This window comes from Lynx rufus, unplaced genomic scaffold, assembly GCF_022079265.1.
Source record: "Lynx rufus isolate CCGP_SWC_20201006 ecotype Redwood Valley unplaced genomic scaffold, mLynRuf1.p SCAF_4, whole genome shotgun sequence".
Lineage (NCBI taxonomy): Eukaryota > Metazoa > Chordata > Mammalia > Carnivora > Felidae > Lynx > Lynx rufus.
The window spans coordinates 160,994,232-161,013,479 of NW_025814856.1; the positions used below are offsets into that span (position 1 = coordinate 160,994,232).

The 19,248-nt window shown below is 38.6% G+C and overlaps 1 protein-coding gene across 1 annotated transcript in view; it reads left to right on the forward strand.

The window, feature by feature from the left end:
- CNTNAP2 (contactin associated protein 2) overlaps nucleotides 1-19,248 on the forward strand; it is a 1,378,773-nt gene that overhangs the window by 245,338 nt on the left and 1,114,187 nt on the right. The gene's annotated exons all lie outside the window — the stretch shown is intronic.

Genomic DNA, 19,248 nt, shown 5'->3' on the forward strand with positions numbered 1-19,248 from the left:
TCCAACTCTTGATTTTGACGCAGGTCAAAAAAAATTTCTTTAATGTTTCAGCAAACATTAATGTTTTAATAATGTTTAAATAAACATTTAAATAAAATTTTAATTAAACACAAAATGTTTAAATAAATGCTTAAAAAAATAAAAATTGACTCGGTCACCTAAAACAATACTTGTGCTTTAATTATTTTTTAAACTTTTTTTGTATTTTGTAAATATTTTAAACTTTTTATTTATATCTTGTAAATGCATATACGTGTGTGTGTGTGTGTGTGTGTGTGTGTGTACACACACACATTATATAAATACAGATAGATGGATAGATCTAGTGATTGTAATATGTGGATTTTGGGGATTGTGGTTCTGTTGTATCTCTTTTACTCATTTTGCTGATTTCCTCCTCCTCCTCCTTCATTTCTTTCTTCTCCAATAGCCTTCTTATCTGCCTCTCCCTATCTTCAGGCTTCCTCATCTTCCTCACTGTGACTTTTGTTTCTTTGAAACTTGATCTGTGGAGCTTCTTTGGGACCCAGGTTGATGCTGGGTTCATCACAGAAGATTTATCTTTGCTTATTTGCTTCTATGAAGGCGTTGCCAACACAGAATTACTTTAAAGATCGTTTGAGCTGTTTTGAGGCCACTAGCTAGTGAGTTCAGTCTGCAAATACATGATTTGCAAATACTGGCTTTAAAATATGAATTCTCTGGTGAAATATTTCCCTCTCCTAGGAAGTTATTTTTCCCCTCTTACCGCTGGGGGAAGAGGAATGCTGGCTAGGGACGGAATGGGGAATTGGGATATTAGCCTCATGCAAGGAGTCTCCTGTTAGACTCTCCTACCCCTTCCTATCGATCCAGAAAAATAAAAGCTCACTGTAACCAGAAGACGGCAGGTGTCCTCTTGGGCAGGCTTTTTGAAATTAACCAACATTTGGTAGTTTGTAATAAAATACACATAAAGCCTTTACCTCTGTAAGAATTAGTTACAGAGATTGGTGAAAATGGTAGCCGTGGTGATGCCCAAATCCTATTTATTTATTCATGGGCAACATCATTATGTGCAAACTGAACTGATTGCTGCACAGGGGCCATGGAGATCATTGAAAAAATTCCCTACTTGTTTATTTTATTTGGTCATCACTTCAGCATAGCAAATACAATGAATGGAGAGACATACGGATTTAGTTCTTCAGGAGAATGTGGCTCTTCAGGAGGAAGATTTAACCTGCCAGGAGGAGCTAAAATGAGCCCTAACATAAATTTGGGTTTTTTATTTGTGTGTCTGGGTATTATGGACACAGAACCCTGTATTCACACATTTTCTAACTGTCAGCACATCGGGAAAGCCACAACAAAATGTGAAATTTTTCTCTACACGACGGATTTTCTAAGCAGCATGCTCAGCTTTTAGTAAATGAAAAATATGTAACACTCTTCATGGGAACCATGATGTGTGTAATTTATTTTATTAATAATTATTTATTGAGCACTTTTTATGTGTCATGAAATGTGCTGAATGTTAGTGATACAACAGTGAGTAAGGAAAACGTGGTATGAGAGACAAAGGGGAACAGTTAGTGTAGGAATAGTGTTTGGGGTAAGAATAGCGGAGGTGAAAGGGTCACTTAAGCCAGCATGACAGAGCTGAGCGGAAAACCGGCTGGTGTGGTGCGTGTGGTGCCAGGGCTCACTACCGCTGCCTCTTTCCCGCCACATAATTCCGACAAAATGAACACCTGGGCCGCCATCACCAAGTCAGTAAAAGCAACCAGTGGATACCCCACAAGCACCCATCAGGCCCCCTGCGGTTACTGGTGTTTTTTTAAGTTTGTGTATTTATTTTGAGAGAGAGAGGGAGCGAGCGCGAGTGAGCGCGCGCAAGCTGGTGAGGGGCAGAGAGAGGGGGAGAGAGAGAATCCCAAGCAGACTTCGTGCTGTCAGCACAGACCTTGTCTCGGGGCTCAAACCCACGAACTGTGAGATGATGACCTGAGCTGAAACCAAGAGTCAGACACTCAACCAGCTGAGCCAAATGGAACCCTAAAGTACACATTATTTCTCACCTGACTTACTTTGTTCAAAACAGTAATTGTGAGAATTAGCCGCGCTGTCATGTGAGGGATTTGTTGATATTCATTAGTACTATTACTCTATTGTGTGAATATTCTACACTTACTCATTTTATGTTGATGAACATATGAATTGTTTCCAGTTTTTGGCCATTTGGGTCAGATTGCTGTGAACATTCCTCATGGGTGTCGACTTAGGAATAGGTAATGCTAAGTTAGGATATCTGTATGCTTTAACTTGTGTCAATCATGACAAATTTTTTCCTGAAGCGGTTGTATCAGTTCAGACTTCCACGACCGATGTCCTAGTGTTGCTGTTGCTTCACAAATTCCTGCACTTTTTATTGATTTGAAAGTCTTAGCCATTCTGGTGGGTGTTATTTTATCTCATTGTGGTTTTAGGGAACACTTGCCTGGTTTTTAAAGAGGTTATGCCTGTTGGTCATCTATAGGCCCTCTTTTTGAAGTGTTTATTGGAGAATTTTGCCCATGTTTCTATTGGGTTTTTTCTTATTGATCTATCTTCTCATTGTTCTGAGTAGTTTTTACAGCCAGCTGTCTTTTTAAAATTTCATTCTTGTTACAGTCTCTAGAAATGTATCTAAATATCTAAAAAAATTGATTTTCCATTCCATTCCATTGATTTTCTAAATATCTAAAAAAATTGATTTCCATTCCATTCCATTCCATTCCATTCCATTCCATTCCATTCCATTCCAATCCATTCCATTCCATTCCATTCCAAGTTTGTTTATTTTGAGAAAGAAAGAGAGAGCACGAATGTGGGGGCAGGTAGAGAGAATCCCAAGCAGGCTCTGTGCTGCCAACACAGAGCCTGATATGGGGCTTGGACCCATGAACTGAGAGATCATGGCCTGAGCTGAGGTTGGACACTCAACCAACTGAACCACCCAGGCACCCCTAAAATTAATCATTTACATTTTTTTTAACGTTTATTTATCATTGAGAGACAGAGACAGACAGAGCATGAGCATGGGATGGGCAGAGAGAGGGGGAGACACAGAGTCCAAAGCAGGCTCCAGGCTCCGAGCTGTCAGCACAGAGCCTGACGCAGGGCTTGAACTCACAAACTGCAAGATCGTGACCTGAGCTGAAGTCGGACACTTTTCCCACTGGGCCACCCAGGAGCCCCATAAAATTAATTATTTTAAAACCAACACCATCAGTAGGGTTACTTTAGAACTCAAAGTAAGGGCAAATGCAGCTTGCCCAAAGGTAAATAGTGCGCTGACCTGGGTGTGGCCTAAAACATGAGGGCATGTACTATACTCATTGCAAGTGGATCTGTAAAGTCATGTGCTAGTGCTATTACGGGCTTTCCCATCTGGTGAGGGCTCTGGAAATCACAAGATGGGAAGGGGGAAAAATACCTCAAGCTAAATAGGAAGCTAGATTTTTCCAATGTTAAGTCCCTCTGTGGCAGGGGAGGGAGAGGGGTCTGCCACTTTAGGAAACTGTACTAACATTATACCAATAGATGCCAGTGGAGTAAATGATGAATCGGCAGCATAAAATAAAATAAAATAAAATAGAAGTTTAAAAATACCACTGTAGTAGGTTGAAGTAAATTGGATAATGGCCCCAGAGATATGAGTTACTCATCCCTGGAACTGTAAATGTTATATTGTGTTTGTAGATATGATTAAGTTAATTATTGAGACAAGGGGAGATTGCCCTGCGTTATCCAGGTGGGTTCTAAAGCAGTGGGTTCTGTCCTCATGAGAGGTGGACAGAGGGAGAATTCACAGATAGGAAAATGGCTGCATTGTGACCACAGAGGCACAGATCCAGTGATACGGTTGTAAGTCAAGGAATGTCAGAAGCCACCAAAAGCTGGAAAAGGAAAGGAACAGATACTCCCCTGGAGCCTCTGGTGGAATTCAGGTCTTGCTGACACACTGATTCGAATCCAGTGAAACTGATTTGGGACTCCTAGCCTCCTATAACGCTCCTGTTACAACAGGGGCAGGTAACTATACCAGCATCAATACCAGTATGGGGGGGGGGGAGGTATGAAAATAGTTCTAGAGTAATGCTCTTCAGGAGAACTTCAGGCAAAGACAGAAATGTCCTTGACCTGCTGGAGGCCACTGCTCGAGTTTGCCTGTTGAGCACTTGAAATGTAGCTCAGACAACTGAGAAACTACATGTTAAATTGTATTTAATTTTAATTTATTTGAATTTGAATTTAAATAGTGTGACTGCTGGCTACTATATTGGATGGTATAGATTAGAAGAACCAAAACATCCGTATGTTATTATTTTCTTTCAAGTCCTTTTATAGTTTAAAGTATCGATAACATTCATTTTTAAATGTCATTGTCTAATTTTTCCCTTAGTTTGGAAAACATCGATTTAATCACCCTGGAAGCTGTCTTTATTGTCAGAAAGTTGGTGACTAGTCATTTCTCTCACCAGATCCCTAACTGGGCCATTTTCCTAACCAATGTCCAGATCAGATTGTTTTTTGTCTATTTTTGAAGAATGCATATTGTATTTATCTCTTTTCCAAGAAAAATACATGTTTATAATAAAAATATGTGTTAAACCTATTTGTGATGGAGAGCTTTCCCAAAGGTATTATGATTTAAATTTACCTGTAGTGGAATTCAGGCCAGTGTGGGCCTTTAGAAGATGGCCTTCTAGGGGCGCCTGGATGGCTCAGTCGGTTAAGCGTCCGACTTCAGCTCAGGTCATGATCTCATCGTTCCTGAGTTCGAGCCCCGCGTCGGGCTCTGGGCCGACAGCTTGGAGCCTGGAGCCTGCTTCAGAGTCTGTGTCTCCCTCTCCCTCTGCCCCTCTCCTGCTCACGCTCTGTTTCTGTCTCTCTCTCAAAAATAAATAAACATTAAAAAAATGTTTTAAAAAAAGATGGCCTTCTATATGTATATACATATATATACATGTATATATATATATATATATATATGTATATATATAAAGATATTAAGCTTAGGGAACTATGTGTCAACAACTTTGGGTTTTCTTTTTTTTTTTTTTTCAGGATCAAAACAAGTTTATTACAGCCAGGCCAGACAGGGAAATACAACAGGTCCCAAAAGTCTGGCCCTGAACAAGCTTTGGGAATGTCTTATAAAGGCTGTATTGACCAATTGGGTTGCAAAGGGTGGCAGTTGGAAATGGTGGGCACCAATTACACAGTGTTGTAGCTTTTTAAAATATAAGGCGGGCACCAATCACACAGTCCTGAAGAATTTTAAAATATAACTTGTTGACTCTAGTCCATGGGGGAGGGGAAGAAAAAAAAAAGAGGTTAGAGAGGGAGAGAGCCAAAGCATAAGAGACTCTTAAAAACTTTGGGTTTTCAATGAGAAAAAGAATAATGGATCTTTGAGGGTGGAAATGTCAGTCAGATACACCCTTCCATTTTTCCCCACTAAGCGTAGCAGAACTGTGTATGCTGGGGTCCCGGCAAGGAAAAACTAGGCTTTGATCGCTCCTGTGGGAGAGAAATGCATTCTCTCATCTTTCTAGCAACCCCTTAGAGGATTTATCTGAGGTCTGTCTTAAAGTTCCAGGTTAGGGAATGGGGTTATGCTTCCTGTATCTCAAAGTTTGCCAGCAGAACTAGAGAGGGAGAAATCTCGGTATGAGCACTGTTTCTGTTGGAGGGCACCCACTGTACTCCCCCCTGTGCCTGTCATCGTCCCCCAGTGCACTTCCTCCGTGATCACTTTGTCATCTGAGAAATTAGACACTTCTCAGGGTTGCAAATAAAACGTTCACTCTGCTCCAGGTGGACAAGGTTTTAGTTCCAGGCCACTACTTTGAAGCCTTTAGGGCTTCTGCTGAGGTTTTGTTTCCTGACTTGTCTTGAGGGTAATATGAGTTCCAACTTCAATGACTCTAAACTTCTTGGAAATTATTCTGCTCCCTCTCCATTCAGTTTTCCCTCAAGTTTAGTTGAAACAAGTGCATGCTGTTATTTTTAAAACGGAGTAATATTCCCCACGTCTTCTCACTGAGTAAGCCTTCTCCCAACACACCGATGCTCATCTTGCTCTGTACCAGAGGGACCACATGAAGCAGAAGGGAGAAGTCTCACTCTCACAATTTTTAAAAACCATTTATGGCTGCAGTGCTCAAACATTCGTTTTACAAGAGCCCCACACAGCGTACTGATTGAAGCAGTGAACATTTTTGGTGACAAATCCTGTATTAGCTTTTGACCAGTCTTCCTAAGAGTGAGGTCAGTGCCTTGGGAAGCCAAGAGACATACACAGCTAAACTGATTTTTATATATGCCTTCACTTTCGATGAATTATTCATAAAGCCTAGATATATCGCCCAGTGCAAATCATGGTGGAGAGTAAGCACCAGAAAAAGCAGGAGAAAGGGGTAAGAGAAGCCAAATCCAGAGAGACGGACAGTGTTTTGTCCTTTTCCTGCTGGGCAAATGAGGTCATCCTCTTACAGGGACCGCAGCTGACTCTCCCAGTTCCCATGCTGCCCAGGCCAGAGGTGCTGTCATGTGCATGCGTGTCAGTTGCCTAGATCCACAAACTGTGGTGTAAGACAGCTGGGCTTACTTCTGTCACAGATCTGGAGGTTGGACATCAAGGTGTTAGCAGAGGTGACTCCTTCTGAGGGCAGGCTCAAGGGGAGAAACCGTCTCATGCATCTCCAAGTTGTGGTGGTTGCCGGGAATCCTTGGTGCTCCTTGACCCGGTGGTGCATCCTTCCAGTGTCTGCCTCCACTTTGAAATAGTGTTCCTCCCTGTGTGTCAGTGTCTTTGGACCTTCACATGGCCCTCGTGTAAGGACACCACTCATTGGATTTAACATCCACCTGAATCAGTATGACGTAATCTTAAAGTAGCTAATTATATCTGCAAAGACCCTATTTCCAAATAAAGACCATGTTTTGAGTTTTTGGGTGGATATGAATTTTGGGAGAACATGTGTATTCATTAAAATTGGTAACAGTTTCTATCCAGATCAGTTTAGCTCAGCAGAGAAATAAATAAGCAGTTCTGGAAGTCTACCCATGTTTTCCTATTTAAATTAAATATTTGATTTTGCAGAATGTAAAAGGGCCTCAGTTACTTGTATTTTGTGTTCTTCACACACACATACACACACACGTACACACACACACACACAGAATAAAAGATTTTTTATGTTGCTTGGGGATCAATAAATTGTGACACAGACTCATCAATCCCATTAGCATTTATTGAATTCTATTTGTCGAGATTTTGCTAATTTTAAATCTGAAATGCAAATCTGACCGTATCACACCTGTGGTTGAAACACTTTAGTGATGCTCCATTGCCTATAAAGTCCAAGGTGTTAGCTTGAAATACAGTGCCCTTCCTAGTACCTCTGCAGCCTTATCTCCTAGTACCACTGCAGCATGTGTTGTAATTCATGCTCCAGTAATACAGACTACTCCTGTTTCCTACTACATGCCCTGTTTCTTTAACCTGCCTTCTTCCAACATGTCGTCTCTGACTGCAAAGCCCTCTCCATTCTTCACCTCCTGTTTACTTTTTTAATTTTTTTTAATGTTTTTATTTTATTTTTGAGAGAGAGAACGCAGGAGTGGGAAAGAGACAGAGACAGAGGGAGTCACAGAATCTGAGGGAGGCTCCAGGCTCTGAGCTGTCAGCACAGAGCCTTACATGGGGCTCAGACTCATGGACAGTGGGATCATGGCCTGAGCCAAAGTCAGATACTCAACCGACTGAGCCGCCCAGGCACCCCATCACCTCCTCACTTTCTTATCTTCCAGGATTTAGTTGAGATGCAGTTTTCAACAAGAAGACTTCTCTGGGGCACATGGGTGGCTCAGTCGGTTAAGCATCCGACTCTTGATTTCGGCTCAGGTTGTGATCTCACGGTTTGTGGGTTTGAGGCCCACATCAGGCTCTGGGCTGATGGCATAGATCCTGCTTGGGATCCTCTCCCTCTCTCTCTGCCCCTCCCCTGCTCGCTCGCATGCTCTTTCTCAAAAATAAGTATAAATACTAAAAACAAGAAGATTTCTCTGAATTTCCAGAGTGAATCGTATTTTTTTTTACTCACATTGTACTATGTGAATATCTCCAATGAAATATTTATCAAAGCATTCTAAAATATAGCAGACTATGAGGTACTGGGGGAGAGGCCAGACACTGTTACCTTATTCATTATTGGCATCTTGTCCATCAGCAGACTCTACACAAGTCATGTTTGCTGAACTGAACTATTATCAGATGTAAATGATGCAGACCTAACTTACTCCCTCAGTGAAAATTGATTATTCTTTGATGCTGGATAGATTAGTTGAGCAGGGTATGATCCTGTTGTATCCTGTTGAATGGTGCTGTATTCATAAATGTACCAAAGAGTCAAATAAAGGATTTAGTATTTGTTTTTCTTTTTTTTTTAAACGTTTATTTATTTATTTTGAGAGAGAGAGAGAGAGAGAATGTGAGCAGGGGAGGGGCAGAGACAGAGGATCCCAAGAAGGCTCCATGCTGTCCACGCAGCGCCCAACACAGGGCTTAATGTCATGAACCACGAGATCACTACCCAAGCCGAAATCAAGAGTCAGATGCTCAACTGACTGAGTCATCCAGGCACCCCTTAGTATCTCTTTTTCTAATTTAAAAGTTTTGAGACATTGTGTTATTTCTAGTTAAGATTATTTTAAACCACAATTTCGTGAGGCTCCTTCATAAATTATAAATACATAAATTGCTTATCATCAGAGGAAAAATACCCCACTCTTACTAGTTAATTTGAACTTTATATCCAGATTCATGTGAAAATAAAAACAAATCAATGTAAAAATAGATTCAACAGGTATCAAAGTCAAGTTACACAGGGTAAAGAGATAATTGTAATTGCCACGGTAGTATGTTATGTATGCAGGACATGCTGTGTTCCTAAATGTGTATTCAGGTAGACAAAAAAATAACTTTGATATGTGTTCTTGCCATTAAGAAAAATGGAACTTAGATTCAAGCACGTGTATTCTTTAGTTCTTTGAAAAGTAGTTTGCATTTCAAACTGGAATTGGAATGCTTTGTAACAGAAAGGTTATCCCTCTATATCTAATTGGGTCTCACTTCATGGTGATAATGCAGTGACTGATGCTTATTGTAGCAGGTGGAAAATATTTTTGAGATCATTTGTGTTATGGTTTTTACTTACTGAGCAATGTAAATTCAAAGGTATAGGTATTAAAGATAATAAATTATCATTTTATATAATATATACCATTTTATATAATAAATAGTCTGATAAATACTCGGTGGGTCTCATTCCTGGATTGGAATTTGAGGGTGACATTTGCGTTGAATGGAAATTTATGGCATGAAAAACAAAGAATTGCGTTCTCATTTTTCATGTCTGTGGAGATGCATGCAATCAGCATTTGGTTGTTTCTTTTCAGTATAGTTTCTTTTACTTGGGAGGTAGTTACTTTCTAAAAGTCTATTCAATGAGAAAACATGGCAAGTGTAAGTAAGTTTCTCCTTAGATACAAGACAGTCACACGTGACCGCTAGTTCATATTTTGGAGAAATATTTACTTAGTCATTGATTTAGAGTTAGATTTACATTGTATTGCTTACTACAAAAATATAAATTTAAAATACTCTCAAGAATTTTCAAAGCTCACATATAAAATCAACAGTGTTGATTTAAAGTAAACCAAAATTATTGACAGAGAATAACATATAATCGTACCAGTTTGCAGTTCTGAATTAGGAGTAACAGTATACTTCAACTGTGGAAAAAGAGTGGATTTATTTTTCATTGTGAGTATTAGTTGAGAATTCTCTTCATAAAATAATTTTCCAAGAAAAATACATATTTAAACCAAAGCGTACACATATTATGATAACTGGTTGAAGATTAGAAGAAAATAATGAAAAATAACCACGCTTCAGCATGGTTTACAAATAAGGTATTTTGATTAATACAAAGAGTCACATGTATACTGCATAAGAACTTTAAAAAGTTCCCGAGAGACCTCCCAGCCCAATCCCTTATTTTACTAATGAGGAAACCAAAATCCACAGGGTTATGTGAGTTGCATAAGTGAGTTAATTGCATACCTAGAAACGCTGCATAAAAATCTGAAGCATTGCTCCTTTCCTGTCATTTGATACCTCTCTCTTCTGGCTAATTCTTTTCTTCTCCATCCACAAGGACTTTCTATAGTCATAGTCATGGCCTACAGAAAATATTATTTTGTAGTTTCTAAAGACTATAAAAATTGGCCCACAGTTTTCACTATAAGAACATATATGAGGAGATATTCAGCAAGAAAAATATCAACACTTTTGTACATCCCACATGTCCAACAGGGGAATTTAAAGGACTGGTCATCATAACACACTCATTTGAGGACAGCTTGCAAATAACACAGCTCAAGCTTTCTCGCATTTTGGTACAGAAAGTTTTTCAACCTCGGTGTGTTTCCTCCAGGAACGTCAGCTCCTGAGATATTTTAACTACCATTTACGTATATGTTAATCTATACTTGCAAAGAATATGCAAGTTAAAATTACAGTTATATAGTCCATCAGTGTTTCACTTATAATTCCTGAGTAATGTGAGGAAAGAAGTAAAATTTAAAATACTGCAAATATACACTAAGAGATTCTTTTATTAGCTTTTACTCTTGAGTTGTTAGTCTTAATTATCACCTATTTAAATTAGCTTAGCTAGGGAGAAAAAAGCAAATATTTAAGACGGCAGTTATCACCCTCATAAATTAAAAGTAACAATATAATAAAATAATCATTTAGTATGCTGACTTAAACCTTCTAGCAATGCAAATTATTTGGGTATATTTTTTAAAAAGTAAATATCACTCATTTTAAAACATTTAATAACTTTATTCCTTTTAGACTAGTATCAGATTTTGTATACCTAGACTTGAAAAAATTATCACAATTTTTTTAGACTCCGGTTCTCATTGGAATATATATATGTAATATTTTCTTAAGCTCCAAATAGTGTCGTATTCGTCTTTTTTAGTCTTTCATGCTCATTTTGGTGGATGGAGAGGAGTTGAAGAGCCTACCCCTGCCCTCTGTTCCATTTCACTTCCAGTTAATGAGAGAATGATCCTAGGGAAGGAGGCAGGTCCCTTGGACCAATCTCTTTGTTAATGTTCTGATAAATGTGGCCCCTGCACTCCCAAATAATTAACTTTTCTAGGAGGAAAGCTCTTATCGGTGGAATGTGTTGAGCATTCCTGTTACGAACCTGTTTCAGGATGTTTATGGCAAACTAAACACACTTAGCTTCTCTGGATTTATGAACATAACTCCCTGGAAAATAACTCATGAGCTAGGTGATCACTGAGGTGTTGAAGGGAGGTGTTTCACGACCTAAATGTTCAAGAATAAGCGGAAATTATGCCTGATCCTGAGAATAAGGGAAGGTTTTGGCTAGGGGACCTTTTCCCCAGGAGCATAGTTAGTTGTAGGGGGAACTTGCAGTCAGAACATTGGAGACACTCTGGACTTTTCTCAGATGTCAGAGTACACATAATACTGGGCCTTAATTTTAGGCTTCATCCCACACAGCCTTGTGATGGATGGTTCTTGAAATTATTGGTAAAATTGAGCTTTAGGTTAAGACCTTTATTTGTATAAATCTGATGTGCTCATCTGATCTTAATATCTCTACATGGATTGTATTAATTACTAGCCTTAGTCAAATAGACAGCATGTAAAGCCTCCTGCAACATTTTTTCTTCCCTGCTGTCAACCTACTATTTATCAGATATTTAGGGGTTTTGTACTATTTTAAAGTTGCTGTGTCAGCTGTATTTATGTATGCTACAGAAGGAATTTAGAGACTGGGCAAGTGGCTTCTTATACTTGCTTTATAATGCAAATGTTATAATTGGGAGTGGGGAGAATCCTCTTTCCTATGGCATTGTGCTTATATCTAAAAGATCATTCCTTTCCTCAAATCATTTTACAAGGTTTTCTGTGCTGCCAAGGACCAGGTGACAGTATGACTGAGGTCACTCACTCTAAGTGTTTGACTCTGAGCACAGTTGGTTTAACAGCACCTCTGATTAAAGTCTACTCCAAATTTAGACAAGTTGTGACCATCTATTACAGGAATGCTTTTTGTTGATCAAAAAATAAATTACATTTGCCAATACTAAAGTTCACAATCAAAGAGCAAGTTCAGTCATAGCAAACCCCAGCGAGAGGTGCAGAAGCATATCCAAGGGGTAGAATGGAACAGGGGGTTTCAGTTCATTCTTCAGATGAGCTTTTTTTCAGCAGTTTTTAAGGGAAAACATCACACAAATTAATTTAGAACCATTGTACAAAGGAGGTTTTCTGATTTCAAGATCATAGGATGACTAGAAAATGCATTGTGTTTGTTCTTCTGTCACCCAACAGTGTAAAGTCATTCTGGACCGTCCACCAGCCATGCAGTGTAGTGACAGTCTCCCACATCTCTTACATGACCTTCCGTAAATACTCTAAATCACCCCATCTCCTGTTTTTGTAATTTGTGCCACTCGTTCTTTTTTTATTCTCTATTCTTGTTCTTTCTACAATGAAAGAATGTTTTAAAACAAATCATATTTTATACTTTGGCTATGGCGATGTTTTTGGTCAGAACATTCATTGTTGGCCATGGGGGCAAGAGGATGTCCCGTTCCGTATAGAATCTTTAGCAGCATCACTGGCCTCTACCCATTAGATGCTAGTCATACATCACTCCTTGTTGAGGAGTGACAACCAAAATTGACACCAGACGTTAAAACATGTCTGCCGTGGGGGACAGCATTGCCCCTGGGTGAGAACTGCTTGTGGAGATCGCACTTGTCACTTGGTAATTGGATTGTTAAATTGCTAGGCACTATAAAATAAAGAAAATAGACACATTGTAAGAAGCAATTTAGTTTTTGTTTAATCTATATTTTAGTGCCTGCTATGTGCAGAAAGTGTCTCCTGCATGCTGAGATGTCCTAAGACTTTATGGTGATAAGGGTGATAACCATGGTATTACAGTATGCTTCTAGATGTAGATCCCCGGAGTATATACTGTAGACAGAAACACTCCTCTATCACCTTATCAGCAGAAATATTGCAAGAAAAATGACCCCTTGAACACTTGTATCTTTTATCTGTGCCATTTGCAGATTTTTTCCCACATTTTAAAAATACAAGCTGGTTTTTTTTAGTTACCAATTGGTCAGTACTTTGCCATAGTTAATACCATTTTTTTCAGCTAGGACCAGCTAGGATCTGTATTTTTTCGGGGGATAATTTTACATTTTCTTTCATGTGAATTTAAGCTTGGGATTGAGATAAGATTGACTGTATCCTCCCTCCACACAGTTTAGGCTGAATATTATTTATATAATTGTTGCTTTGCATTTTGCATTTGCCGATAGACAGTTAAAAACAATAGAAACGGTATCAAATGTGCTTTGCTACTAGAATACAAATTCATATTTGTTTAGCACACTCCATTCAGATTTGAGAAATATCGACATTCACGGTGTATAATATGAAGGCTGATTTTCTCTCAAAGAGAGGAGATAAATATGTCAAATAAAGCTTTGCTCCATTTCTTCTCAGCTTCTTCTGCAAGGAGCTCTAGGCCTACTATTAAGGAGAGAAGGAAGGCCTGGTTTTGCATTTTTTCACAACACTTTCATTGACTAGGTACCACCATGTGAAACCACATGACCTGGTGAATGTGTTGAGTAATCTGACTCAGATCTGTCCAATGCATATGAAACGCCATGCCTTTCCCCCTCCCTAACTCATGGGGCTCTGGTAAGAAATGGAATGATAGAATACAAGTGAATGTTCTTTGGATTTTAAGGATAAAGTCATTGTATCATCTTGATCATGTTTATTCAGAGATATACAAAGTAGAATATAATATGTAGATAGTATAAACTATGTTCTATTTAGAGGTTCACTCGCTCCAGTGGGTGATGTCATTAAATTGGTTTGGCTGGTTTTTTATTGCTTTAAATTGAATTGACCAAGTCATAGCTATTTGGATAACTTGAGACAGTTTCATTCTGGTTCACATGGCTCACTTTGTAGTAATCTTAACCTCAAAATCAGTGTGTGTGTGTGTGTGTGTGTGTGTGTGTGTGTGTAGAGAATTTGATCCCTTTTTTGAGGGGAAAATAAATAATGGGGATGCTTTTTCTTAAGTATCAAGGACTTTTTTTTTCTTAGACAGTTTTACTTATTTTTATGTAAGCTCTATGACCAGCATGGGACTTGAATTGACGACCCAATATCAAGAGTCCCATGCTCTACTGACTGATCCAGCTAGGAGCCCTGGGAATGCTTTTAACTGTGATATTTTCCATGATGTACTGGGGTCACATTTCAAAATTCAATATGCTAGTATTTCCATGGTGCTTTTTTTTAATATTTAAAAATTTTTAATGTTTATTTATTTTTGAGAGAAAGAGAGACACATAGAGTATGAGCAGGGGAGAGGCAGAGCGAGTGGGAGATGCAGAATCTGAAGCAGGCTCCAGGCTCTGAGCTGTCAGCACAGAGCCCTACATGGGGCTCAAACTCACAAACCATGAGATCATAATCTGAGCCAAAGTTGGAACTTTAACCACCTGAGCCACCGAGGTGCCCCAATGGTACTTTTCAATTAAGAAAAAAGAGGGTGATTTTATTAACTAAGCTACCATTTGTTTAGGTTAAATTTCATTAATTTGAATTATAAATATATCTGATAGGAAATATTGTATCTAGAAGGTGAGAAATAGCTACCATTTATTGAATATGTTTGGCTTATGTCTGTAATGCAGACATTATACAAAATAGGTGGTGGTGTCCTCATTTTGTAGATGAGAATACCAACGTTTGAAGAAGTAAAATAACTTACCTATATCTCACATGCTGTCAGTCTAGCCTTTTTTTCCCCACCATAGCATGTTACCTCCTGGAGGCAGCGTAAAACCAGAGCAAAATAGATCCACATGGAAGATAGTAATAATAATATTTATATAGCTAGAGTATTCAGCATTTACTCACCATAGGTGATGTCAGATACTATGCTCAGTGCTTTATTTAATTCTCTTAAACTACTGAGTTGGGAACTATTATTGTCCGCATTTTATCAATGAGAAAACTGACGACTGAGTAAGTTTTAATTTACTCATTCAGCATTAAACACCAGGATAATGATGTATTTGGTTTGTTTGCTTGTTTGTTTATTGATTGATTGCCTGTTCCCCACTGCATCCAGTAGAACAATTGGAAAAGGAAAATGTGGATTCTTTTCTGCCCTACTTTTTGTAAAATTAGTTCTTTTGGGGTATGTGGGTGGCTCAATCTGTTAAATGTCCAACTTTGGCTCAGATCGTGGTCTCATGGTTCATGGGTTCGAGCCCCATGTCAGGATCTGTGCTGACAGCCCAGAGCCTGGAGCCTGCTTTGGATTCTGTGTCTCCCTCTCTCTCTGTGTCTCCCCTGCTCATTCTCTCTCTCTCCAACCCCCCCCCCCGCCTCAAAAATAAACAAACATTGAAAAAAACACAACAGTAAAGTACTTCCTTGACAGGGCACCTGGGTGGCTCAGTTGGGTAAGCATTGGACTTCAGCTCAGGTCTTGAGGACTTCAGCTCGGGTCATGATCTCATGGGTGTGAGTTTGAGCTCCACAGTGGGTCTGCCCACCTCCCATGTTGGGCTCTACAGAGCCCACTTTGGATCCTCTGTCTCCCTATCACTCTGCCCCTCCCCTGCTCGTGTGCGGTGTGCAGGTTCTCTGACTCAAAAAGAAACATTAATTTTTTTTTTTTATATAAGTAGTTCCTTGAGGGCTGTGACAGGAAGAAATTGTTTGAATGAACTATTTGTGCAGCCACTACGAAAGTGTGAAGAGTTTTTAATGGCAAGAAAAAAACGGTCATGAGATGGAATTAGGTAGAGAAAAGCAGAATATAAAATTGTTTATATAAAGTATAAACAGTCTCTCTTTCATTTACCAGTTGGTAAAAAAAAAAAAAATTAAAAGAAGTATAAAAACCACATCAGAGTGCTAACCTTACTATTATTTCTTTTTAAAAACTTTTTTTAATGTTTATTTTTGAGAAAGAGAGAGAGCACAAGTGAGGAAGGGCAGAGAGAGACACACACACAGAATCTAAAGCACGCTCCGGGCTCCTAGCTGTCAGCACAGAGCCTGACCCGGGGCTCAAACTCACAAACCTGGAGATCACGACCTGAGCTGTTGTTGGACGCTGAACCAGCTGAGCCACCTAGGCGCCCCATCTAAGAAGTGGTATTATGGATAACTAATTTTCCCTTGCATTCTTTTCTGCATTACTAACATCCTACAACTATATCAAACTGTATTACTATCAAAAATTACTATAATCAGACACAGTTTGAAATGCATGCAAGATCTAAATCTCAATTTATAAATTCAGGTGTGTATGAAAGTTATCATTCCTTTATTAACAATTTGAATTTCAAGCTCCCATCCTGATGTTCTTTGGGGGAATTTTAATCTTAGTATATCTTGTTGTCATTCCATTGGAGGGTCTTACTCAGTGTTATTGAACATGTACACACTTATCTGTCCCTGATATTTATTGTCTTCCTGTCCACATCTCCCTTCCCCCAAGCTCAGTGGCTCTCTGCTGTTTCTCTGGTACTACTAGGCATTTGAATCAATTGGGAACCTGTTGGACGGTCTACCAATAAATCATTACCTCAAAAGAGCAACCAGTTACTATATCGGAAGAGTATGTAAAGCTAGCTGATTTAACTAATTTACTTAGTGTTCAGATTTCTAATAACAAAACTGTTCATTATGGTATGTATATAATTAATTATATCGTAAAAAGTACCTAAAATCTGTATTTTTAATTATATATGAAAAGGAGCAGTGTAATACCTATGTACTCTTGTGATTTCTATTTTAAAATTTATCTTTGAATATTGTATAGAATACTTAGATTAGCAATAATTTGAAGAGTAACTGTATTGTTTATAGTGAAAAACAATCTAGAAAGCATATTCTTTAGATTATAAGGGTTACAAGTATAGCTTAAGCAAAATGATACCTTTTTTCTATTTTAAACTATAGACCATCAATTTTCAAATAAAGTAATTTGTGTTTTCATTAGTCTCTGATATTGCATAAAGACTTGGGTGATTTTGTATGTCTTCGACATATTCAACATTCATTTGCAAAAATTTGATTCACAATGTCAGTTTTAAGTTTTGAACACAATATGCATATATAGGGAGCATTTGGGTTAACTATATTTTGATGTGACATTACCCTTTATGTTAAGCAGTATGATACAATGAAAGGAGATGGCTCTTTCGGTAAAATCTAAAGTAAATGCCAAGTTTGTTTAATGGGTGATTTGAGATGATCGTTCAAGCTTTCCAAATCCTCCTTTCTGCCACCTCAAAATGGGAGTAATAATGCTCACTCCACAGATTTATCATGGGGATTAAATGAGGTAATAAATCCAGAGTGCTAAAGCACAATGGCTGGCTTAAGGTAAACAGTCACAAATATATTAGCCATTATTATTATTGTTGCTGTTTTTCACATTTCCTACTACTCCTTGATAGCACATAAGATTATTTAGTAACTGTTCATTTATTTCTTAGGTTCTCAGCTCTGAGATGAATTTTATTATCCAACATCTGTTCTTAACTTCATAAGGAGACATGCCTTCCACATTAATTAAGCATCAAAAATGAGTCTTAATGTTCATACAGAGTAATAATCATTTTCTAGAAGGAGCTGCCTTCGTATCAAAATGTAATTTCCAGTACTTAGAAAAAAGATTGTCTGAACTGATTGAAACTAAAGAAGAGTAAAATATAGGAGTCATGGAGCCAGGAAATGTTTACAGGTGGCAGCCCTGTGGGGTATGGTCTAGACCAGACCTTAAGTTTGTAGGTGAGGACCTAAGAGGTCCCTGAAAGAGATAAATGACTTTTTCTGAGACCAACCCATAAGGAACAGGTGGCAGAACCATACAGGAACTGGTTTTAGTACAGGGTTCTGTCCCGTTGTCTTGTATTATATCAAGGTTAACATGTGTGTATTCATTTCTGTTAAAATTTGATCAGTAGCTAGGTGTTTGGCCTCAGCATTCTGCTTTGTGAATAGTAGATACTATGGAAATAGTTTTGAAAGAATATTCATGAAATACATAGAAGGTTTGGAAGAAAAGACTAATTGCTCAGCAGTTTACATCAGAAAATAATTATGCAACCATAGGCATGGGATACAGTCGGGGGTCCTTTACACACATGGGAATTTTAGTGACAGTTCAGGGTGAGGAATCAATGTCATAGTCAGTTTTTCTGGAAAGCGAAAAGGATTGTTACAAACTCAGTGGAGCTATGAAATAGTATATTGAGCCCAGTGAAGTCTAGTATATTCATCCTTAAGCTACCTTTATGTAATGAATTAAGTCATGTGAGAATCTGGATGGAAGGCAGAATATCTAATTAGGATTCTGTTGGCAATAAATAATTAAAAATAGGCATATTTGTAAAGAATTGCCATCAAAATCATGAGAAATATTGTTATATCACAGTTTTGATTTCTCAGAATATCTGCATGATTATTTTAACTTCACAGGAGAGGAAGAAGTGTGTAAGTTGCAAATTACAGTAACATTTCTTTCTAAGTTTATTTATTTTGAGAGAGAAAGTAAGCAGGGGAGGGGCAGAGACAGAGGGAGAGAGAGAATCCCAAGCAGGCTCCACACTGACAGCACAGAGCCCAGAGTGGGGCTCAGTCTCATGAACTGTGAGATCATGACCTGAGCTGAAAGCGAGAGTCAGATGCTTAACTGCCAGAGCCACCCGGGTGCCCTGAAAATTACCGTAACTGTAGATAAAGATGTAGAGAAGTGACAGGTGGAAAGAAAGACGGGGGCATTAAAATTAATACAGAGCATGTCTGTTCCTAACACTGCTCTCAATCTGTAGCAGATGTCCTTTAGTGATTTTAAATAAAACGCTTATGCGTTTGAAAGGACATACTAAGTAGCAATACAGTAACCCTTCCCCCCTTCTCCACAGTGTCAGCTCCCCGGGGTCAGCCACACGTCAGAAGCAGAAGATTCTCCGGGCACTTCCCCAGGTCATCCAGTAGCCTAACACTACATGACCATATCACAGTGCTGTCATTCC